The sequence below is a fragment of the Ambystoma mexicanum genome, chromosome 9, assembly GCF_040938575.1.
Source record: "Ambystoma mexicanum isolate Mex_15411 chromosome 9, UKY_AmexF1_1, whole genome shotgun sequence".
In the NCBI taxonomy this organism is placed as follows: domain Eukaryota; kingdom Metazoa; phylum Chordata; class Amphibia; order Caudata; family Ambystomatidae; genus Ambystoma; species Ambystoma mexicanum.
This window is the reverse complement of record NC_090931.1, coordinates 585448024-585473468: the sequence shown is the minus strand read 5'-3', so window position 1 is coordinate 585473468 and position 25445 is coordinate 585448024.

Genomic DNA, 25445 nt, shown 5'->3' with positions numbered 1-25445 from the left:
ATGCGGAGGGCCCTGAGGCGGGCCGAGTGCCTCGAGGCAATCCGCAGGGAGTTGGAGGTGAACATGTCGGCGTCCCTGCGGACTCTCGGGGCCATGGAACAGGACCGCCTCCGGGACATAGACGAGGAGTTCGATGATGCCCTGGCCCGGAACACCACTAAGTGAGCCGCTGGACTGGCCCGCCGCCATTGTATATAGTTATTTAGTGATAGGTTTCCTTTATAGTTTATTTTTATTTGGAGTCGACGGACACTGCTCCACCTTTTGTATATAGTTCCATTTTTTGGTAGGTTTCATTTCTTCTGTTGGGATGATGGACCCTGAATACTTTGTACATAGCTGGACTTTGGATTTGGATATTTTTTTTACTATGAATATTTTTTTCCATGGAGCAATGGTTTTCTATTTCTTTTTTCCCTTCATTTCCTTTTTATGGACTTGAACTTTGGAAGAATTTTTTTGGGATTATCATTTATTGATTTTAATTTGAAAAGGGACAGCCAGCTTAATTTTGTTATTTTTTTACTTGTGTATTTTGTTTAATTTTGATTGCCATTACTGTTGTTTTTAATACATTATTTTGATTTTTTCATTCTTCAATGTGTGGTTTCATCTCATTGTTTTCATGCATGTCATGATATGGGTTTTCAGGTTCACTTGCAACCATTGTGTGTGTGTGAGACACATGTGTTGATTTGCATTGTTTCCATTGGAGTAGTATCATGGGCGCATGTAATACTTGGTTGTGTCTTTGGGCAGTGGTGGCTGGCCATGAGGCCCATGCTTGAGGATTGTCAGGGCCTGTGGGCAGGGGGACATGAGTGGGGGCCTGGTGGAGGCTGCCCCTGCACTGCTGGGGGGTGGGGGTGGTGGTAGACATGGGTGGGAGCCTGGTGGGGGCTGCCCATGGTGGCTGGGGGGTGGGTGGGAGACATGAGTGGGGGCCTGGTGGAGGCTGCCCCACAGTGCTGGGGGGTGGGGGTGGTGGTAGACATGGGTGGGAGCCTGGTGGGGGCTGCCCATGGTGGCTGGGGGGTGGGGGTGGGTGGGAGACATGAGTGGGGGCCTGGTGGAGGCTGCCCATGGTGGCTGGGAGGTGGGGGTGGTGGGAGACATGAGTGGGGGCCTGGTGAAGGGTGCCCCACAGTGCTGGGGGGGTGGGGGACATGAGTGGGGGCCTGGTGGAGGCTGCCCCTGCACTGCTGGGGGGTGGGGGTGGTGGAAGACATGGGTGGGAGCCTGGTGGGGGCTGCCCATGGTGGCTGGGGGGTGGGGGTGGTGGTAGACATGGGTGGGAGGCTGGTGGAGGGTGCCCCACAGTACTGGGTGATGGGTGGGTGGTAGACATGAGTGGGAGCCTGGTGGGGCTGCCCATGGTGGCTGGGGGGTGGGGGTGGGTGGGAGACATGAGTGGGGGCCTGGTGGGGGCTGCCCCTGCACTGCTGGGGGGTGGGGGTGGTGGTAGACATGGGTGGGAGCCTAGTGGAGGGTGCCCCAAAGTGCTGGGGGGTGGGGTGGGTGGGAGACATGAGTGGGGGCCTGGTGGAGGCTGCCCATGGGGGCTGGGGGGTGGGGGTGGTGGGAGACATGAGTGGGGGCCTGGTGGAGGGTGCCCCACAGTGCTGGGGGGGGTGGGGGTGGGAGACATGGGTGGGGGCCTGGTGGAGGCTGCCCCACAGTGCTGGGGGGTGGGGGTGGTGGTAGACATGGGTGGGAGCCTGGTGGGGGCTGCCCATGGTGGCTGGGGGGTGGGGTGGTGGTAGACATGGGTGAGAGCCTGGTGGAGGGTGCCCCACAGTGCTGGGGGTGGGGTGGGTGGTAGACATGAGTGGGGGCCTGGTGGAGGCTGCCCCTGCACTTCTGGGCGTGGGGGTGATAGGGGACATGAGTGGGGGCCTGGTGGGGGCTGCCCATGGTGGCTGGGGGTGGTGGTAGACATGGGTGGGGGCCTGGTGGAGGCTGCCCCACACTGCTGGGGGGCGGTGGGGGGTGATAGACATGAGTGGGGGCCTGGTGGAGGCTGCCCATGGTGGCTGCGGGGTGGGGGTGGTGGGAGACATGGGTGGGAGCCTGGTGGGGGCTGCCCATGGTGGCTGGGGGCTGGGGGTGGTGGGAGACATGAATGGGGGCCTGTTGGAGGGTGCCCCACAGTGCTGGGGGGGTGGAAGACATGAGTGGGGGCCTGGTGGAGGGTGCCCCACAGTGCTGGGGGGGTAGGGGGTGGGAGACATGAGTGGGGGCCTGGTGGAGGCTGCCCCTGCACTGCTGGGGGGTGGGGGTGGTGGGAGACATGGGTGGGAGCCTGGTGGGGGCTGCCCATGGTGGCTGGGGGGTGGGGGTGGTGGGAGGCATGAGTGGGGGCCTGGTGGAGGCTGCCCCACAGTGCTGGGGGGTGGGGGTGGTGGTAGACATGGGTGGGAGCCTGGTGGAGGATGCCCCACAGTGCTGGGGGGTGGGGTTGGTGGGAGACATTAGTGGGGGCCTGGTGGAGGCTGCCCATGGTGGCTGGGGGGTGGGGGTGGTGGGAGACATTAGTGGGGGCCTGGTGGAGGGTGCCCCACAGTGCTGGGGGGGGTGGGGGGTGGGAGACATGAGTGGGGGCCTGGTGGAGGCTGCCCCTGCACTGCTGGGGGGTGGGGGTGGTGGTAGACATGGGTGGGAGCCAGGTGGGGGCTGCCCATGGTGGCTGGGGGGTGGGGGTGATAGGGGACATGAGTGGGGGCCTGGTGGAGGGTGCCCCACACTGCTGGGGGGTGTGGGGGGTGGGAGACATGAGCAGGTGTGCAGGGTAGTCCCCTGTTTTGTGGGCTGCCTGCAGGGGCCGTGGAGGGTGTACAGGGAACACCTGTGAGGACCCACCCAGCCAAATCACGTGTGATAATTCCCGCGCACCCCTGTAATACACGTACCCAGCCAAATCGCGTGTGATTATTCCCGCGCACCCCTGTAATACACGTACCCAGCCAAATCGCGTGTGATGATTCCCGCGTACCCCTGTAATACACGTACCCTGGCTAATCGCGTGTAAAACTTCCCGTGTACCCCTGATATGAACGTTACCCGCTTTGCGTTCCTTGTTTGGCTTGTTTAGCGCAGCCCTTTGCGATGATTTAGCGATTTTGATGGCTTTTCCTTGCGCGAGGGCGTTCATGGGGGCGTTACTGGCGCTGCCTCAGGGTCGCTGCGATACTCTGCGCCACGGCTGGTTTGGGAGCCTAAAATCCATGAATACGCTGTGCGCGGATATCGGTTTTGGTGCACGCGCCTGGCGCAGACAATCGCACGCAGACACTCTGCGCCAGCCGCTTGCGACACTTTTCTGCGAAATTCTATGAATTACCCTGTAAGTCTCTTGGTTAATGTCCAATATATTCTTGTCTTTGTGGTAAATATATATTGGCGTAGGCAGGGTGGCTCCTCTGACCGACTTCTTGGAGGTCATGACAGAGTTTATTGTAGATTGGTTGGGGTAAAACTGCCTGTATCTGTGAAGATGATTATGATGAAGATTTTAGTCTACTTCCTTCTCCTGATGGCTCCCGAAAGGGCAGGGATGGGGAAATATGGCTATCCACTCTTAGTACTCTGGGCCTCTGTAGGCTCAATGGAAATGCAATGGGAGATGAAAAACTTGGGCCAATGGAAGCAAAAACGCTGTAATTGGTTATTTGTTTGTGGATTTTTTTCAATGTGTGTAAATGTTATGGTCGTCAACACTAGGGTGGGTGACAACATCTTAACTGCTAGTTTTCACATAGGAGGTGCAAATGAGAAAGAACGGGCCCTATTGACTTGGAATTGAATTTTGGGACTAATAGACTTAGGTGGAATGGGACATTTCAATAAGGAATTGAGGAGCACTTTGGAAAATACAACGGATAAATGGAAGCGTTACACACCTACTGTGAGCAACTTCCATACTTTCGGCATAAACACTGTCAATCTGGGGAAGCGTTCACAAAAAAGGGTGGAAATCCCACATTCACATCTATAATTATGTGCTTGTTGAAAGGAAAAATCAAGTGAAAAATGATATTGGGGTTCTCAAAAAGTTGAATGCATCACCAACTAAGAGAATTCGAGAAATTAAAAAAGCTAAGCAGTCCTGCAGGAATTGGGTTATAAACTCTCGGGCTCAACGCTTACGGATGGAGGCGGAGTTAATGTTGAAAATAAGGATTCACATAATTTCTGGTCTCTTATCAATTCTGTAGGTAACCCGTGGTATCTCCGGTGAATGCTATACCTGAACCTGATTGGGCAAATCACTTTCGATCTATTTATTTTAGAGAGGCTGATGGTGTGTTCTATTGTAATACTCCAGAGACTGGTTAGGTTACTGTTTTTACTTCAATACTGGCAATAGAACGTGAGGAGATAGTTTATAGCATTCTTAGGGCTAGTAGATAGAGGGCCACAGCTCTGAATAATCATAAAAATCTACTTCTAAAGTCAGACCCTGAAAGTTGGGCCTCTACCCTCTTCATTCTTTTTAATAACGTGATAGAGACAGGCTTATACCCCTGCTTGTGGGAGACTTCTTTTGTAGTCCTTATTCATAAGAGGGGAATAAGAACAGACCCAAAATATTATCACCCAATCATGGTGATGGATGCAGATAGCAAGATAATGACACCCATCATCCTTTCCCACTTGAATTCCTGGGCAGAGCAGACGGGAAGGTTGAAAAAATGGCAAACCGGCTTTCGCAAACAATTGGGTGCCTCACTGAATGGCCTTGTGCTCAATTGTATGCAGGAACTGGCTTGGTCAGGTGAATATAAGTCTATATGCCTCGATTGACCTAAGTTTGGCTTTGACTTGGTCAGGCATAGTCGGCAATGGAGGAAGCTTCAATCCTGTGGCATCGCAGAGCCACTTTTGCGGATATTGATTGGCTTATACTCGAACTCTAATATACAGGTATGGCTAGACATGGACGGGAGCCTATCTAGGAAGATTATACCAATCTCAGGATTGCGGCAGGGATGTATTTTAGCCCTGTGTCTTTTTAATTTATATGTCTTTGACATAGATGATTTTTTAAGTAAGGAAGCCTTTGTGTCTCCTAAATTGGCAGATCTGAGATATACCTGCATTGCCTACGCGATGATTTCATATTATTCAATTTTACGGTAATTGTGCGTCAAAGGTTAATCAACTCTTTTGCGAAATATGCTCTTGAAAATCATCTTGTGATTAACTCAGCCAAAACCGGAGTGATGCAGCTTTGTTGAACATGAAAGACTTCTACATTCATCTTATTTTTTGATAAATCTATACTCGAAATATCTAGCAATATGATTTATCAGGGTTTCCCCTTGTTAAATAGAACTAATAAAAAGTATATTATAGAGTTTTAAGGAAAAAGGCCATTGCACGTTCATTTCAGATGTTAAAAATATATTCTACATTTTGGAAATATTCCTTGAAACCCATTCTCAATTTTTATGAAGGCAAGGTGGTCCCCAAATTGTTATACAGTTTGGAAGTGATGCATGTATGGATTTTGGACAACCTCCCAAAACTTGAAGCATATATATGGAGACGGGTGTTAAGGCTACTGAATTTCATTCCAGGGGCGGCTGTAAGATTCAAGTTGTGTTTAAAGTCACTCAGGGTATGAGCCGAATGGTGAATTCTATTCATTTACCTGAAAATACTTGATTGCCCTAAAAAATCATTATGAAGCAATTTCTATGCGTTAAAGTAAAGAAAGAGAGAAAAGTGTGCAAATGATTTGATGGTGTATTGATTGGGGTTTCGTTAAAACCTAATGTAGGTGGCGTGGATCTTCTGGTTAACCCATGCAAAATCAAACAGATCTTGTATCAAGACGGTTGGGTATCGACTATAGATACACTGCATAGCTATTCTTCTTTAGCATACCTAAATCATGAATACAAAAAATTGGGCATTGTTGCCTCCTACTTAAATTTATATCATAGGCAAGAAATAATTTCCTAAGATTTCATTTGAATCTTCATCTAACTAGACAGATTTTAGTGCATAGACCACTATTAGTGAAGAAAAGTATTGGTTGTAGATTTTATTGAACAATTATGAAGAGGAGGACTTGAAGCATTTACTTATACATTGCAATGCACTTAATTCAGTTCATATTCAATTTTTTTTTTAAACTGGCCCATAAATTGGATTATGGGAATCCTCTGATATTAGGGCAATGATTTATGTCAGGATCTCCTACATCAGTAGTTATTGCAGCAGTAGGTTTTTTAAAAAAAAATTTAAAATTGGATAATATAATGTGATTTTAAGGTCTATGTTTTAACATGATTGTAGGATAAGTTTTGTTTGTGTTGACTAATATGACTAATGTATTTATGTATGTTTGTAACTAATTTCTATTTGTACATTTTGCAAAAGGTTGAATTATTTTAACCAATGCAAATTAAATAAATAAATAAATCAGTATTTTCCTCCATGGATTGCCAGGCAGAGGAACATGCACTTTGAGACTGTTGAATCCAGAAAGTGACTTGCTGCTTTCTTTTCTCCAATCCAAGGATAAGCTGTCCTGCTTTTTGTTTCCCCTCTGCTCCAACACAAGAAGCTATCCTGTTATTTGCCTGAGTTTAGTCACCTTTTCTTTTGTTACTTAGAAATGAAACCGCTTTCCCTATTGGTCCCCATTCAGCTTCGTGACAGACTGGCTGCGTTCTAACAGGCCAGTGGGTCTGCTATTTCTTAGTGCCTGATGGGGTCTGTAACATTTTACCCAGGAATGAGCAGGTTCTGGCCAGTCCTGTTAAAAGGTCAGATACATTAGCACGTCCATTCAAAGAAAGATGAAACATGGTCTTGATTTAGTGGACACATTTCAGTGTGTCCTAGTCATTGCAACTGAAGGGAGAATGAGTGGCTTTGTCCACGCTTGCCCTGGGATAGAGAGGAAAGTGGAGAAGTAGAATTGGGGGAGAACAAGCTGAATGCTAAGGTAACCCATTTGCGGTTCGACGCAGACGTGGAGTAGGTGACAGCTATGTTTCGATTGATTCTCAGATGCTATTGATTATCAACATTTATTCTCCATGACGGGTGAAGTGGATTACTGGTCAAATATTGGAAAACATTTTCATCAATACAAAAACATCCAAATCATTTTACAAAGGAATTTTAAACTATCATATGATCCCCAATTGGACCAGAAATCATCTCGCAGCATTAAGCTAGTGAGCACCTTAGTCATCACCCTAACATTAACAGATGCATTGTGGGCTTTACATCCTTGATATATAGATTTCTCCTTTTTTTTAAAAAAAATCCCACCATACTCCAGAATGGAATATATTTTTGGCAACAAAGTCCTGCTGTCAAGTTTTCTTTGAGTGGAGATCTTGGGGGTTATTACGACCCGGGCGCAAATGGATACCGGGCACCGGTAATGACACCGGTGCCGGTAATCCCTTTGCGCCCTATTCCGAGGTCCCTTTGGGGGTCCTTCCTTAACGCCTGGTTTTAGCAGGCGTTAAGGACGGGACCCGCAAAGGGACTTCAGAGCTAATAACGGTACCGTAAATTACGGTACCGTTATTAGCACCCTCCCCATTCCCATTGAGCCCTATAGGGGCTCAAATGGGAATGGGGATTGACAATTTCAATGGGGATTTACCGGTCCCGCAAAGGTCGGACTAGACCGGTAAGTCCCTATTGAACCAGGGCGGACACGGTACCGGTAATGGTGCTAGTCATGGCGCTAATAGCAACCTCGGAATGAGGCCCCATGACTTGGTTTTGGCTTTGTTTGACATTGGTATCACCAGACCTAAATAAAAGAAATGCAGTTTGAGTCTTGCGAATCGGAGATGGAAATGTATTCACTAAAATACACAATAGTTTTGCAGAGTTCACCACTGCTTTGATGCTGCACACACTTCTCAAGCTGCTGATCTGGGCTACCTATAATGCTTTGCTGAAAACCGATTGGAAGGACGTCTGGAGATTGGAAACAGCTAAAGAGGAGGGAAGGGGCTAGTAGGGGTGCAAAGCTATTAGGGGAAACTTAGGACAAAATGTGGCCTAATCCTATACCTCAGGCAGGCCATCACATCACACTATCCCACTACTTCACGCCAGGGTACCTCCCATCTGTCAATGTATCCCTATTTAAAATGGTTACTTATACTAAGCGTACTACCTCTACTTAACCATACTTACCCCAACCCCTACACTTCCCCCTATTTAACAATGGCCCTACATAACAGTAATTGAATATACATATAACTACAATATCTAATATTGTAGTGTGCACACCTCTAGGTAGATTACTGTTCTTCATCAACTTCAACACAGGTGTTTTGTATTCAGGGTGTGGGGCGAAAATCTCAGCCATGGCACAGCAGGCTGCTCTACAATCAACAAACAAAACAGTGTTCTCAAGTAATGGGCAATCCCTTCCCCTGCAAACTGTGTTTACTGATCAATAATCAGTCAAAGGTTACTGTAAGAGGTTGCATCATCTCTAACATGCAGTACTCTTATGAAACAAGTGACAGTATTAGGGTAAAGTCAAAGCGCACGTGCGCTTAGGCACCCCCTAATCAATGGAAAACGGGTATCTGCAACCCTTGTTGAAATAGGTGTTACCCCACACCTATCGTATAAATTGAACAAAAAGAGATTCAACTGAAAGGATTGTGCTATGCCATTTAAATATATAAAATGGATTTGTATTTCAATATTAAATGGAAGTATACAAATAGATACGACATTTAAAGTAGTTCTTGTCAATCCCAACTACTGGCTAAACATAATGCGCTGTTTATGTGCCCTTACAATATGTAACCAAACCTATTACACTGATTGTGTGCCCTTAATGATTGTAGCCACCATGTGTTTCCACCCCTAGGTCTTTCTCAGGACTATCACTCTAATTGAGGCACTTTCTGTTAACATATCATTTGACATGAAAATATATATGTCCCAATACCATTCAATGATATAAACGTAATTTAACACAGATCATTAATGCCATTCCACATTCAAGAAGAACTCAAAGAAAACCAAAAGGAAGAAAGCAAAGAGAAACATTAATCATCAGCTAATCTCCATTGGTCTGATCCTTCATTGAACACTTGTGTATAGGCGCGTTATAAATACCATATCATATCATATCATTGCCTTTAAAAAAATCACCTCTTGTGTCGGATTATAATTTATGGTTCTCAGACCTCCTAATAGACTTGTGCAGTAAAGCAAGGGCACCCCCACCACATCATTTTCACATGCACTAGGTCTCAATCAGGACAGTTGCTGGTTGAATGTATTTCATATGTGAATTAGTGAATCACGTGCTTATATGTATAGCAATTAACATGCCGTATGCATGGCCAATTGACTGGACTCACCAGAAATTCCAACCTGTTGGCATATTTCTGATTTATTTGACGTGCAATTCTAAAGGTCCTTTGCAATTAAGCTGTGTTTTGAAAGAAACAAGATTGCTTCACTCTTGGGCTTTGAAATTAGTCCATGTTGTGTTAAGAAATATATGTAATCTCACTCACCAATCTGGTTGACCAATGTTAATATTGCTGAAGGGTAAATTGCTCATTCGATTCAAAAGGACTAAGGTAAAATCATACTATATGTATTGATCACATAAACACACTTTCCAGACATTACTGTAAAAAGAATTCCTGTTCATGAACTAAACTGTATGAATAGGTCCTATAGCTGTATCATTGTTAAGTTCATACTGTCTTCCACGAAATAACATTGCAATCTAGAGGGAACATCCTCAAGGTGTGAACCAATTTGTCTGCAAAATGCCTTTGTATAAAGAACATGGTAAAACACATAGTTCTAGATTTAAAATGACTCTCAGTAAAATTAGCAGAAATGGCTCCTCAAAGCAATATTCAGAGAATGATTTTGCCTTATTTCAAGGAATACCCTTCTTAGGGTGTAGTCTATGCTGAATTTGGCGTGCCGCGTTAGCAATAGGCGCGGTCGCCATTTTTTCTGTTGCCCTATTTGAATACACAGAGTGATGTCACACACACATGACATGGGACATAACTTCCCCTCAATCCGAGAAAGCTAAGTAAACAATAACTGATACCACAATCGCATGGTAAACTACTGCCTTTAAGGCTTCATACAGTAAGGCACTGAAGCCACTCCTATTATGAGGTCTTCTCACAGAACCTTGAATCCTGTTTTCATACGTAACTTTCATATGTTGCTCACACATGCACGGGTATTTTTGTAGGTTAGCAATTCTGGGAAAAATGAAATGTCCTTGGTAACTTAATCCAATGTATTTCTTTTAATGTGTGTGGTGTCTTCCATTAACATATTGCATTGCATTATAAAAACACATTAATTTCTTGATCTGTGTTTAATCAAGTAATTGTACTGCATAGTTTACAAATCAGTCGGGATTCAAGTTGACGCAATAACAAGTTCTGATCCCCTCTTCTCTTTCCAATTAACGCTTTCTGTAGTCCAATACATTTAATTTGGGCCTTGTCTTCGAACTGATGGGTCAACTGCCAAAAGATTGCCAAAGGTTCCTGTGAATCCTGATTCCTTGAGCTGTGCATATGCTCTCGAATACCTACTCTTAATTGCCTGATGGTACTTCCAATATATATCTTTTTACATATTCAAATGACTGCATACACAACATATTTTGTCTTACAGTTTTTGAAGTCCTGTATGCACACTGTCGGACCACCCTGACTGGAAAAAACATCACAGTTTGGGTGGGCATATTTGCACATTGTACTGTTTCCACAATTATGAAATCCCTTGCCTCTCAACCCTTTAATGCCAATGACTTCTCTGCCTTATGCTGACTTTAAATAAGATGGACTCAATTTAGTTGTGATGGTCGGTGCACTGGTATATATAAACCTGGGCTTAGAATCAATATGCTTTGAAGGTTAGACACCATTAGTAATAAATGCCAATTTTTCTGGACAGTTCTGTGCAAAACTTTCGTATCTCTGGAGTGTTTAGTGATGATATTGATAAAAGAATTCACAATAGTTTCTACTTTGGTCACTGGCTGCACCATGTTGTTACAATTCATGGTTTGAATTGTACCACATGCTTTTAAGACACATGGGGCCTCATTACGACCCTGGCGCTAAGTGGTTAACGGCGCCGTAAAAGTCTGCGGCGCCGTTAACCACTTAGCGCCTTACTACGAGGTCACTGTGAGGGACATGCCATTAACGGCTGGTATGGACCAGCCGTTAAAGTAGGGACCCGCAAAGGGACCTCGCAGGCAATTACGGTACCGCAATTTGCGGTACCGTAATTGCCGCCTTTCCCATTCCCATTGAGCCCTATGGGGCAAAAATGGGAATGGGGAAGAGCCATGGGGAAATGGGGAACTACCACCCTGCCACCCTTGGAATGGGGTGGTATTTCCCCATTTCACCATGGCGGACTCGTTACAACACCGGCACCAACCATGGTGCTAATAGCGCCATGGTTTAGCGCCGGTGTTGTAATGAGGGCCATGCATTTGAATATCCTCTTTCCCGAAACCTCTGTTTTAACAAATTGCAGACCTTCTCAAATATCATACCATAACTGCAATTGCATCTAGCCCTATAAAATTCTCCCACCGTTATATTGGTGATAGTCGAGTGTCTGTGGCAACTAGTCGCAAACAAAGTAGAATTGACTTGAGTAGGTTTCCTGAAGGTTCCTGTTTGTAACATACCATGTTTCACATACATGTGAAAACCTGAGAAGTCAATGGCATGCTGGTCTACATGGCCAATCAATTCAATTCTGAATTTGTTGTCATTAAGTAATTTCACAAACTCATTAAATTCCTCCTCAGACCAAACAACAATAACATCATCAATAAATATTCTCCAAACCTTGACATATTTTGTAAAGTCATTATTGAACAACTTAACCAAATATATTTGTTATTCATGCTTGTCCTTAAATTAGTATAACAACAAATATTTCAGTACTAATTGTTCAGTCCAATAATTTATTGTGGCCCAATAGTACGTTGTGAGCAGCCAGCCTGCAGTATTTCGACACTAGGTCTTTATCAAGGCTGTTATCAAGACATTATCATAACAGTTGTGTCAAATACCAATATTAATGCCAAATTGGAAATGGAACATACATACCAAATTCATTATTTGGTGCAGCAAGACAACAGAGCGAGAACGGGGGAAACCAAACAAAAATAAGAAATGTCAGCAAAATTAAATAGAATCATAGTATCTTCATGATCAGACACACATGCAATTGAATTCTTATATTACTATCGCTGATTAGGCGAAGCACCCGAAATGGCTGGCGAATCCCATCAGTGACTGTGCAGAATGAATTGTAACTTGAGGGGTGAGAACTAGCTTGTTATTTGAAAAATTCATAGTAGTGTGCGAGCAGGTGTAACATGTTGAACCATGTGCATTACTACCAAGATTGGTGCTCTAAAGTACATGTGAACACTCATCATATGAGTCTATTGTTGTTAGTCTGTTGGATAGATGGGATAATCCTGGATCAGATAAGTCTGACGATTTAGTTCAGCAGCGCATCATTGTAATATAAACTTTTATTAAATGTGGCACATACCCATGTGCCGTGTCTGATTCTTCATTGCATAAACTCCCTCTTACTGGTTAAGCAGAACATTGTTGAACAAAGCATGAGTTTTCTCATGCTGCCCCATAAATAGATTTGTCAATGAGGGCTCATATTTGGCACCCATAGCAACCCCTTTTGTTTGCAAATTGCATCATTAAAGATGACATTATTTTGATCTAATGCACATTTAAGGAATTCCTATAGCATTTCAATGTGAATATAACTGGATGCTAAGTGGTTCCTAAATGTATATTCAATGGATTCAATGGCTAATGAATGGTCAATTCAGGTGTATAAGGTTTTAACACTGAGTGTACCTAGAAAGACATTTGTTTGCTACACTACATCTTGTAAGGTTTGCAGCACCTGTGTGGTGTCCCTGATATACGAGGGGAGATCATCACCTTCTATCAGATGGCACTATCTATATACTGAGATAATCCTTCTGTGTCATCATATTCTGCTCATTATTGGACGAACTTCGGGTAGACTGTCAAACTTTTTATGAACCGTGGGAATGAAGTAGATTGTTGGCATAATAGGTTCTTATATCAACAAAAACTGTTTGTCCTCAACAGGAAGTACTTCTTTACTGTTCCATGTATGTAAAAGATCTTGTAACTCCTTAACTACACCTTTGGTAGGGTTAGACACACATTTCTTATAGCAGCCAGGGATTTCCAGATGTTGGTGTGCCATATTAATGTAGTCACCCCAATTTAGGATGACCACATTTCTACCTTTAACGGCTCCTTTAATCACAATATTGATATCTTTTCATAGTGAATCCAAGGCTAATTTCTCATCTTTGGTCAGATTGTGACTTATCCTAGTAGTACAGGTCTTGTCAATATAATGGTGGATTTCCTTTGTCACCGCCTTATGAAAGGTTTCTAGGACACTCTCAGATGTTAGTTGTTAAGTGAATTCGGATTTGACTTTAAGCTCCCTCATTTCTAGGTTACTTGGATATATACCTAATTCCCCATATTTTCTATACTAATGTGAATATCTTGTTCCAATGTCATCATTAGATGTGTATATTCAATATCAGCAATTGTAAGTTCGCTAATTGGCATTGATGCTTCTTGTGAAAGCTATGTGCTTACTTTGTGAGCAAATAATGTTTTCAATTTCAATTTCCTCACAAATTTGAATAGATCAATGTGAAAATCTATAAAATTAGTATTAACCATTGGTGCAAATGAGAAGCCTGTGTTTAGGACTTATAACTCCGATCTGTTGAGAAGTCTATTAGAAAAATTAATAGCGAGGTTCGTCCCTGTATCTTGGCCTGTTGTATCTTAGCTCCTGATCTCGTTATTCTCTTGGAGTGGTCTTGTTCTTCATCCAAGTCTTCAACTGCTGCCCCTCTTCCATCTGTTTGAGATCTTTGTGTTCATGAATGTACCTCTGGTGGTATTTGAAACCTTACATGTTTTCTGACTATTCCTTGATTCCCTCTCCTTTATCTTTTTATTTCTTCCCAAAAAAAAACGTATTTGGACTGGTGCATCTCTATCGGATGTGTCCCTTTCTGATTCTACAACCAAAGTACCGTGTGAGGAGGCCGCTGTGGACTCATTAGATGTTGGTCTGCGTTTATTATCATATTTTGTCTGAAATGTGTAAACCCTATCATCCCTGTAGTCTCGGTCGTCCCTGAAATATTTATGAGATTTCCTTAACTTCACCTCATCCTAATAAACATTTAATATATCAAACATTGTCTTGTAATTTTTCAGTTTAGAAGAGTCTAAACTCTTCATTTCCTCAATCTCTTGTTTCAATGTTTCAAGTTGTTGTTGGATTCTTCCATGCTCTTTAGTTGCATGCTCTACTAAGAGCTGTATCATAACTTTGGAGCTAGCATTTGAAGTGTCCTCCCATTCCTGGCTAAATCCTGGTCCTCAATGTTCTCAAAATAGGGAAAAATCAGCACCCTCAAACCTATGGGTATTTTTCCATTGTCCAAATAGTTAGCCATTGAGATCTGTTCCCAATATTTATTTATCTCACATTTAGAGAGGCGTTCAAGTCACACATTTTTGGCAAAGTGTCTCTGTTTGGTGAGTAGTGTCTCTGAATGCATTGCCAGTACTTCCACTGTCCTCTTCTCTATTAAGTAAATACAATGTCATATTGTCTTGTGGTTCTCTTATGAAACAATTCTTTATCTGTATAGCAATATTTTTAATTCAGCAAAATTAATTAGACATACAAATGAATAAATAAAAGAGTTTAACGTGTTTCGTGATTTCCCTTCACCAGGAGCAAACTTCTATGAATCAATTCTTCTGTGAGCTTCAAGTATCTAAAGTAGAATTAGAAAAATAAATTGTCAATATGTTCTAAATCAATAGTATTTCATTAGTGCACAAACTATATTTTGATCTTACATGTTTCTTGCTACCATTTACCTGGCTGACTTTCAAGGTGAGTATGTCTGTGTGATGATGTATCCCAGCATTACTGTGTGGTTCTCCTATTCCTCAAATTTCAAATAGTGTCTATATATGTTATGATAAATCTACAGGAGAGGCGACCACTACAGGAAGCCCACTCTATTTTGGTGTGACAAGTATTTAATATACTGGTAGCTGATTCTTACATCAGCAAAGCAGATAGGCAAATCATAACAATTGTCTCAATTGATATTGGATCAACCTCCTCGTCGGTGAGTTCACTAATTCATTCATCAGGGTGATGTCTCACCTGTAAAACATGGGGAAGTTATAAAGGTCTGCTATAGTGCAATTTGCTTCAGATACCATGATTTTGGTTGAGATAATCCTGAAAAATAACTCAGCATCCATAATCAGGAATGGTTGAATCCTCAGTCGATTTTTGATTTGCTATTTTGGATGTTAATACAGGATTGTATGTCCCCAGGGGCTAAAAATAATAAATATTAAATGATTAACTATTATGACCAATATTTATTTTTTTAATATATTTTATTAGTTTCATAACATAGGATAACAAAACTGGCATCAGTGGCGGTAGGTCAAGCATATCAAAAAATTAAGTCCCCAACTCCCCTCCACCTATCCCTCCCCTCCCCTTCCAAGACCACGGTTAGTTATTTGTTCATCATGAGTCCATGCCCGGGCCTGGTTTGCCTTCCCCGATTGACTCACCCTCCTGTGACTCTGGATGGAGCAGGGGTACTGTTAAGGCCACCCAACGGTGTAGCTCCTCGCTAGAATCAAGTCTCTGCACTTGGATCGCCGTCTCCCATGCCGCGGTTTCGGCTGTGATCCACTTCGCAAGATCTCCCCACCATAGGGGGATAAGCGGGCCTCTGGGGCTTTTCCACCCCATGGCTATACGCCTTTTGGCCGTTTTATATATATATGGTCTCTAAGCTTATTGAGGGGTTTATTCTTCTTGCTGCGCCTATACCCGCCCAGGATACATGCAGAGGGTTCGTCCACTTCAATGTCAATGTCTGCACCAGCCACTCTTTCCTTCACTTGTGTCCAGAACTCTCTAATCACTGGGCATCCCCAGAACATGTGGGTCATACCAACCTTGGGCTCACTGCATTTGGGACATGATTGGGTGCCTGCACCGGTAAACCTTGATATAGCTTCCGGGGTGAGGCACGCTCTGTTCATAATATACAGTTGGATGAGCTGTAAGCGGGCGTTTCGGGAGATTTTTTTGTGGTAGTGGGTTATATCACCCCAGGCTTTGTCTTCAAAAACAAGGTTTAATTCGGTCTCCCATTTGTCTCGGCATTTGAGATCATCTTTGGTGGAGCCCTATAGTAGGGCCTCGTAGATACGTGAGGTTTCGTGACCCCCCTCAGCAGCGTTCAGCATTGTTTCGATGCATTTGTTTTCATCAGTCTGGTCGATAGTGACAGGCCATCTGCTGTTCAAGGCCTGTATGACCGCTCTGTGCAACAGAAATTGCCCGGCCGGGAGGCACGTGGCATCGCAGAGATCCGGGAAGGCCAAAACCACCTGTTCTTGGATCAGGTCCCCCAGTGTGGCCACCCCGAAGGGCTCCCATTGTGTACGAGTCTCAAGTTGCCCCCAGGAATGATTGGACATGAGTGCTGCAATGGGGATCTGTGGGGAGTACGGATCCTCGGACCCGACTAGCTTGCAGGCCCTTTTCCAGAGTCGGATCCCCAATTTAACGAAGTAAGGGCAATGTTCGAGGGCACTCTTTCTGGTCCACAGCAAATCCCTAAGTAACAGCTGGGGGAGGGCCGGCTGGAGGAGGCGAGTGTCTGTTGTGCTTTCATCGGCCATCCACCGCACAATATGTCTTAACTGGCTAGCAAGGAAGTAGAGAATTCGAAATTGGGGATCTTCAGCCCACCCCTCTCGTATGGTCTCTGGAGAGTCTCCAATGCCACCCTGTGCCTGCCTCCTTGCCAGAGGAAGCCCCTACAGAGTTTGTTGAGGTCTTTAAAGAACGCGGGGGGGATGTAGAAGGGAATGTTAGTGAAGTTATGTAATAGGCGGGGTAGGGCGACCATCTTAAGGAGGCCCGCCCTCCCGGCCACCGAAAGCGGGAGCCGCCCCCAAAACTCCATGGATTTTAAGAGAGAGTCTTTGGCCCTTACGGTGTTAAGAATATGTTCCGTGCCGGGGTTTCGATGTATAGTTATCCCCAAATATTTGAAAGATGTCGCCTGCCATTCGAGGTCTAGGGGGGGGCGATCCATAATCTTCACTGTGTAGTGCAGCTAGGGGGAAGAGGCAAGATTTACTCTTATTAATCTGGATCCCGGTGTGCTTGTGAAAGCTGTCCAGGGTTTCAAGAATGTAGGATAGGAGGTGTTCAGGGTCCTGTAAGTACAAGAGGGTGTCATCAGCATGGATGTATACGAATTGTTTGTTTGCAAATTGCTCGAATTACAATTGACCCTTTCACAATTGACCGAATTGTGAAGGTCAATTGTAACATATATGCGGGGGGAAACCCCCCGCAACCCCTCACCCAACCCAAACCCGCCCCAAACCCTTCTATATATATATATATATATATATATTTTATCAAAGCAAGATATATATATATATATATATATATATATATATATATATATATATATATATATATATATATATATGCGGTCAATTGTGAAAAGGTCAATTGTGACCCTTTAAATTCGTGCAATTGTGCATTCGAACAATTGCAAACTAACAATTCGGGTAATACCATCAGCATACATAGAGACGAGGTGAGTCGTTCCATCTATTTTAATGCACCCATCTCCATATTCCTGTCTCAGGTAGGCTGCTACAGGCTCCGCGGCAATGATGTACAACATGGGGGACAGAGGGCAACCCTGACGGGTGCCTCTGTGTAGGGACCATTTCGCAGAAAAGGTTCTATTGGTTCGTACCCTTGCAGTGGGGTTGGCATAAACCAGCCGAGTCCATTTCAGAAATACGGGGCCTATTCCCATCTTTGCCATGGTAGCATATAGCCATTCCCACCTCATGGAATCAAAAGCTTTGGTGGCGTCCAGTGACGCCACTGCAAGTTTCTTTGGTCTTCCCTCGGTACTATAAATGACGTGATGTAACCTACGCAGGTTCTCAGTGATGGATCGTCCGGGGACATATCCGGTTTGGTCTTGGTGAATCAACAGTGGGATCACTCTGCGTAGTCTGTTAGCGAGCAGTGCTGTGAGGATCTTGCCGTCTACGTTTAGCATAGAGAGGGGCCTGTATGAGCCACAATCTGCCCCGTCCTTCCCTGGTTTGAGTAGGGGTATTATCACGGCCTCGCTCAGGAAATCCGAGACGGCGCCACGCTCGAAGGCCTCATTATAGACCTAAGCTAATATAGGGGCGAGTGTTTCCTCATAGGTTTTATAGAACTCCCCGGGGAGGCCATCCGAGCCCGGGGTTTTCCCAGCTGGTAGTGATCTAATTACCACCTTGACCTCGTCGGGAGTGATGGGCTCGTCAAGGGTCTCAGCCATATGCAAGTCTAGTTTAGGCAAGTTGATGACGTCGAGGGCGTCTTCGATCCCTGTGTCAGAAGGGGGGGTCTCGGAGTACAAGCTGCGATAATAGTTAGAGAAAACCGAATTAATTTCCTGTTGGGTATGCACGGCAGTGCCGTCTGGTGTGAGTATGTGGCAAATGGGTGGCCTGCTTGTTTCCCTTTTATAGAGCCAAGCTAAGAGTTTCCTGGGTTTGTCCCCCAGGGCATGGACTCTTTCCGTGTGTTTGGCATAGCTTAGTTTACCTAGGGCTTCCCAGTGCTTTAGGCAGGTTTGTCTAAGTTCGGTAATTTTAAGTAAATGATCAGGGGATGGGTCAGCCCTGCCCTCGAGGGCAGACAGATCTCTCTCGGCTCGTTCCAACAGGGTTGTGATGGATCTCTGGGCACCCCCAACTGCTGCGATCATCTCACCCCTCATGACCACCTTATATGCCTCCCAGGCGGTGCTCATGTATTTAACGCAATGTAGGTTGTTCTGCCATTATTCTTCAGTACCGTCTCTTATGAGCTCTCTGAATGCTGTGTCAAGTAGGGCTTCCGCTCTCAATCTCCAAGTGGGAATGGGGGGTCTTGGTTGGAACACCTCTCAGGTGATCAACAGAGGAGAGTGATCGGACAGTACACTTGGCAAATAGTGCGCGTCAACAAATGCAGACTGTTGTACCTGGCTGAGAAAAATATAATCTAGCCTGGTATGCACGGCATGTGGTGGGGAGTAGAAGGAGTACTCACGTTGCTCCAGGTGCTGGTCCCACCAAATATCACTGAGTTGTAATTGTTGGACTAGTTTGGAGACTATTTTGGCCGGGGGGAGGGGCGATCGTGTTTATTGTCGGATCTATCCAGTAGAGGGTCAAAGGTGCAATTATGGTCGCCTCCCCATATCATAATTCTGTCCATATATGGGGTGAGCCGTGTATAGAGGGAGTGGAAGAAGACAGTTGCGTCGTGGTTGGGTGCGTAAGTACTAACTAGTCATAGCTCTTTGCCCTCGATAGAGCCACAAACCACAACCGTCCTACCCTCACTGTCCGATTTAGTACTAGTAAGCCTGAAGGGGACCGTGGGGGCAATCCAGATCAAGACCCCTCTGGCATAGGAGGAGTAAGCGGAACCCACTAGGGTGCCACGCCAGGTTTTCGCCAGGGCATCTAGCTTTTAGGCAGTTAGGTGAGTCTCTTGGAGCATGGCGATTCCGACCCTGCATCTCTTCAAGTAGGATTGGACGCGTCGTTGTTTGACGAAGCTGTTCAGTCCTCTGATGTTCCAAGTAACGATCTTTACTGTGTCAGCCATAGGTGTTACGTAGACGGACATGTGGGGCCAGCAGGACTCGGGATCTGGTTAGTGCAGCAATGCATATCGAGGGCTTCCGTGGTCTCGGTAATTTCCGTTTGTAATTCCCAACTGTAATAATAACTCCCTGTTTCCCCCCCCTTTAACTATAAACAACCCAAACATAGAACTAGCCCAGCGAGGTCACCCTTGTTATGACAATCCCGTTTCTGCTCCGTAGGACCGTGCATAGGTCTCCAGGTGCCCTACGGGTGGGTATGTACACCCAAAAAAAGGGAAGAAATTTTCCAGGGGGTGGAGTGAACCTTGACTCCAGTGTCTCCATGTAAGGATCTGATCAGCTGTGTAGAAGCTCAATTCGGCCGCCGGCAGTGGGTAGAGGCTGCATGATTCCTATCGAGATGGCGGGAGAAACGTTATCTCAGTTTCCGCTTTCTTTCCTCGACATCAGGTATTTGCAGTCCGTCCATCCAGTCTCTGGCCTGTGCCGGAGTGTCGAACAGGTGTGCCCTATTGTTGTGCAGCACTTTAAGTCTTGAAGGGTACAGGAGCATATAACGCAACCCAGCTGCCTTCAATCTGGCCTTTGTGTGTATAAACTGGGCTCTGTTCATTTGAACCTGGAAGGTATAATCAGGGTAGATAGCGATTGTGGCGGAGTCCCGTTTGATTTGACCACCTGCTCGGGAAAAAGCCAGGATTACCTCTCGGTCCTTGTAGTTAAGAACTTTTGCTATCACCGGCCTGGGTGGGGTGCCCGGTGGATGTTTCTTAGCGAGGGATCTGTGGGCCCTTTCAATGGTGAAGCCTTGGGAGAGTTTACCCGCTCTCACCTCCTGTAGCAGGAGATTCTCTACATAGTTAGTGGGGTCGGAGCCCTCAGACCCTCCGGCAACCCGAGGAGACGAATATTATTATGACGGGCTCTTCCCTCCGCTTCCTCTGCCCTATCTTCCAAGTTCTTGACCCTTTGTTGGAGCTCGTCGACGGCTCGGAGGAGGTGCGTTTTGGATTCAGTATTTTCTTTGACTTGTGTTTCGAGCACCTCAGTCCTGCCGGCTAAGGAGCAGACATCCTGGCGCAGGAGGCCCAGGTCTATGGCAACGGCATCGATTCTATGTTCCATCATTGTTTGGAGTAGTCTGATGGCTTCGAGGAGCTGGGTGTTACTGGGTTCGGGTGTCGTTGTTGCCGTAGGGTCTGATTGGACGTCTGTGGTCACTCTATTCGAGCTCTCAAGGTTCGGAGATTCGCTGGCTGCGTAAGTGTCCATGGTGGTCTGTCGCTGCTTGGGCCTGCCGTTTTTACCAGCCATCTTGTGAGCACACAGTCCGCTCACGCCGAGGGCGCCGGGGGCGCAGGTGGTAGGCCTCTAGTCACAGTCACGGAGGGGTGCTTCTCAATGTTGCTGGGGGGCCCACAAGGCCGTACCGCTCGGGGCCGAGGTGAAGATGTGAGGCTGCTCTGGTGTCCCGAGGGGACCCAGGGGTCGCTGTAGAGGGGGGAGAAGCTTCGGCCCAGTGAGGCGGGAGACAGCACCCGTTTCAGATGTCAAGGAAGGGGTAATACGCAGGCCGCTCGAAGGTGGTTATGCTCCAATCCCTCGCCGTATTACAATTGTTTGGCACCCCCTTTCCATGGTGAGCGAGCAGTGGGGCCTTTAGGCGGTGATTTCTGGGCGCCAAGGTGGGGCTCCGTACATCCAAGGTGGCAGGTGGCGGGGTCAGGGAGTTGCGCAGTGTCCACACCCCGTCCTGTGGGTGTAGTCAATGTTGGGCGTTGGGTCAGCTATGGCCGCCCGTGCGTTCACCAGTTCTTGTGGGTGCACAGTGCGCCGGGCTTGGGCCGCCCTTGCTGTCGACTGCAGGGCGCAAGGCGGTTCAGGCGACGGGGGACTGCTGGGATCCACTCCTGTGACTCCCCTGATGTAGATTCGCGCTGGCGGGGGGGCCGAGGTCCCAGCAACTCGGGGAGGCCAGCCCCGCAGCAGGGGGACGGAGCACTATGCGACTGCGGGTCCTCTATCGCTCCACTCCCGAAGCACGAGTCAGGGCTGGTTACCCCCCGCCCCTTACATTCGCGGCACCGGCCGGCTGCTTGTCTTGTCAGGGCTCTGCGGGGCTCCGCCGCGCTCCACGGGCAGGACGCTGCTGGATGAAGGCCCAGGGGCCGGCCCACTCTGTCTGCGAGCACAGTTGCTCCGCTCCTCTTTCTCGACCCCAGCGCAGGCTGGCTACTCCGGCTCCTCTATGCGCTCCGGTGGGCGACGGTCTCTGCGGTGCAGGCGCGCTCCGGTCCCTCGAGGCTCAGGACACGGGAGCCGCCATTTTCGTTCTCTGCTCCGGCACTGCTCACCCGGCGTATGACGGCGTTAGTTGTCCCCAGCCGTCTGAGAGGCGGATCAAACCATTGCGGATGGGATCCGGTGGCGAGTGGTGCAAGTTGCAACTTTAAAAAGTTAGCAAAATTACATGAAAACAGCTTACGATAGCACATCGGCGTGGAGCTCACAGGAGACACGTCCGCTCTACATGGCAGTTAGCCACGCCCCCCAACTATTATGACCAATATAATGGTAAACACACAATTGCCTCATAGCTTACTCCACAGTAGTCGATGGATACATTTATATTCTCTAACACCAACGGTGAACTAGAAAACCGTTGGATACAGACCAAAGTCTTTGCCTTTCCTTTCTCTCTTCTCTGCTCTCAACCGTCTCCATTTTTAACTGTCCTTTTTCAAAATCCGCCTTTGGTTCTTTTCTCCCACCCCCTAACCCATTCTAGGGGAGTTCTACTTTTCCTTTCTTTTTTCTTTCTTTATTAATATTCCATCCAGCACAATGGTGGGCTGGATGGTTTGATCCAAAAACAAACACAGGAAATAAACACATACACACATAAATAAATAAAACACACACTACACATTTATTAAACTACTTTCATTTCCCTGGTGCCTGTGTCTTTATTTCTAATTGTTCCTTTAAAGGACAAGCAAATGGCCCCTACTAGCCCGGTCCTGTGGGACCATGGGCTACTTTAACATCGCTGGAAGTACACCTCCAGTTCAGAGCTATATCAGCAAGGCATTGTGGATATGCAAATTAGCCCAAATGCAAGCCTTTTGCTCCAGAAAATGCCCTTTGTCATGCAGGGCAGTGCTAATTTATACATATCTTAATCAACCCAAGACAGCCATTTCTCAAGACTGCAGACAACTGTATACCTGGTTTCATCCTAATTGGGGAGCATCCGTGTAGTATAGTCTGGCAGTCTTGTGGTTGGCTCGTTGGGGAAGCTAAATTATGGTGGGTTTAAAAAGGCTTGAAAAAAAACATGAAATGTGAAAGTGCAATATTGCATTTGAGTCAAGTCGCACATGCCACAATGCCACCCCGTAACCATCAGTGGAAGTACACCACCAGTTCAGAGCTACGTCCTATATATATCTCAAAGTCTTTTGGGCCTTATTTCGAGGTTGGAGGTAGCCATGCGGCTTCTAGCGGCATGGCTACCCCCAAACCGGGTACCGGGTCCGGGTCTTGAAAATAGGGAATTACCGGGCCATGCCGACTTTAGCAGGCCCGGTAATTTCCATTCTTGGGACCAGGACCCAATACATCTCCATTCCCATTTGAGCCCCACAGGGCCCAATGGGAATGGGGAGGATGCCAACAATTGTTAGCATCCTGGTCTGCTAGCGGGTCCCGCTTAGGACATCTGGCCAGACCAGGCGTCTTTAGCGGGACCCACTGCAGACCGGGTAATGTGGCGCCCGGAATGAACGGTGCCGATCCCTTAGCGGCACCGTTCATTCCGTGGCAGCCACACTTGGAATGAGGCCCCTTTTCTTCTTTCATTAAACTAATGTCAATATAGGTGGTATTTACTAAAGTGCACAAATAAGCCCACTTTCAGCTGCAAGATACACCCCCAGGCCACCAGCATTTTGCTGAATCATTCGATCCACACACTGAAAAACCGACGATTCTTGGAGGTAACTGTCACTTTACTGATTGACAGGTCAGTCTGTTGCTTTGTGGCTCTGTCACGTTCGCTAGAGCAGGTTAAGGGATATAGAAAAATAGGCTTAGCCCTATGAGGAGGTTGCTAAGATTCTGAAAAGAACTCAAAACCGGGCACATCCCATCGGAATCCTATCGTCTTGCCCCTGCTCATCTCGCTGTTCCGCTCATCTTGCACTCAAGAGCTGAGGCCACTAGTGGCCTACAGCCTGTAACAAGAACGAAAATAAATCAAAGGGTCCAGTAAACACTGTGACTGATTGACTGATGTCCTGAGTCCCTAGTCTGATGCACCCATCTTCTGATTTCACCCACCCTCGCCATGAAAGAATGATCAATTTGAAACACCAGGCCTGCAAGTCACCGAGCGGGTGGTGGCCCTGGCTCCTATGAAAGAAACCGTTTAGTCATAATGAGAGCTTCTAATTAAGTGCCTCCCTTCTGGAAAACAACCACAGTCACCTACATGACTTGCTGATTGTTACTCGGCTCCTGCGGCCAAGCCTGGGCAGTCTGCCAGGAACTCTAAAAAAATACCTGTGCTGTAACAACGCAGGGCGGAGCGAGTCCTTTGCCGGAAGTGGAAGGCCTACTGATGGGAGACAGCTCTTACCTGCTTCACTTGCACATTCACAGCCGCTGTCAATAACAGGAAGTGCCTTCGTTTATTTGTATTCTTTAAAAGGTCAATGTTTTACATAAAAAAAGCAGAGGCAACCACAGTGTAGTCAGCATCTCTGCATTTGCATTTTTATCAATTCCATTCGAATATAACTTTCTTGCTTTGCCACTGACAAAAATAACTAATAACAAACGAAAGGTGCCTACTTTAAAAAGACAAGAACTTAAAGTGACACAGATAGTACCAATGTTTCAAAATACAATTTACGTTGTTTAATGTCTGCCGCGACAAAAAACTGTTCTAGAAACTTCACAAATACAAATGGTTACGTTGATAGAAATTCCTTCCAAATCAATGGGCCTCATTACGAATCCAGCAGTAGCCGTGCCGGTAAAACCAGCAGGCTGTCGCCGGACCTGCGGGGAATTACCAGCGCCGGACTTGCTGGAATCACCGGGGCATTACAGCCCTGGTGGTCTGGTCATTCCGGCACTGGCATTCCGTTACTCCCCATTCCTGTGGAGTTCAATAGGAGCCCACGGGAATGGGGACCGCAGAATCACTGGCACCATGCGGTAATGGTGCCGATTTCCGTGTCCGTCTGCGGCCGGGTGGCGTTGCACCCGGGTGTAACGCAACACGGCTGCAGAACTCGTAGTTAGCCGGTCCGGAAAACGGTGCCGGTACAGTTTTACCGGCACCGTTAAATATGGACCGGCTAAATTGTAATGAGGCCCAATGTCTTTTTGCTGACGGCAAAGAGATTCACACTTTCAAACTCATCTTTTCATGTGTAAAGTCACTTTTTAAGATGTGTTTAATTAATTCAGTATGCTTGCTTTTGTAAATAAAAAAGTAAAAGACTCATAAAAAAAGACTTATTAATTATACTTCATGCTTAGAACCGGAATGAAAAAAGGGCCTCATTTC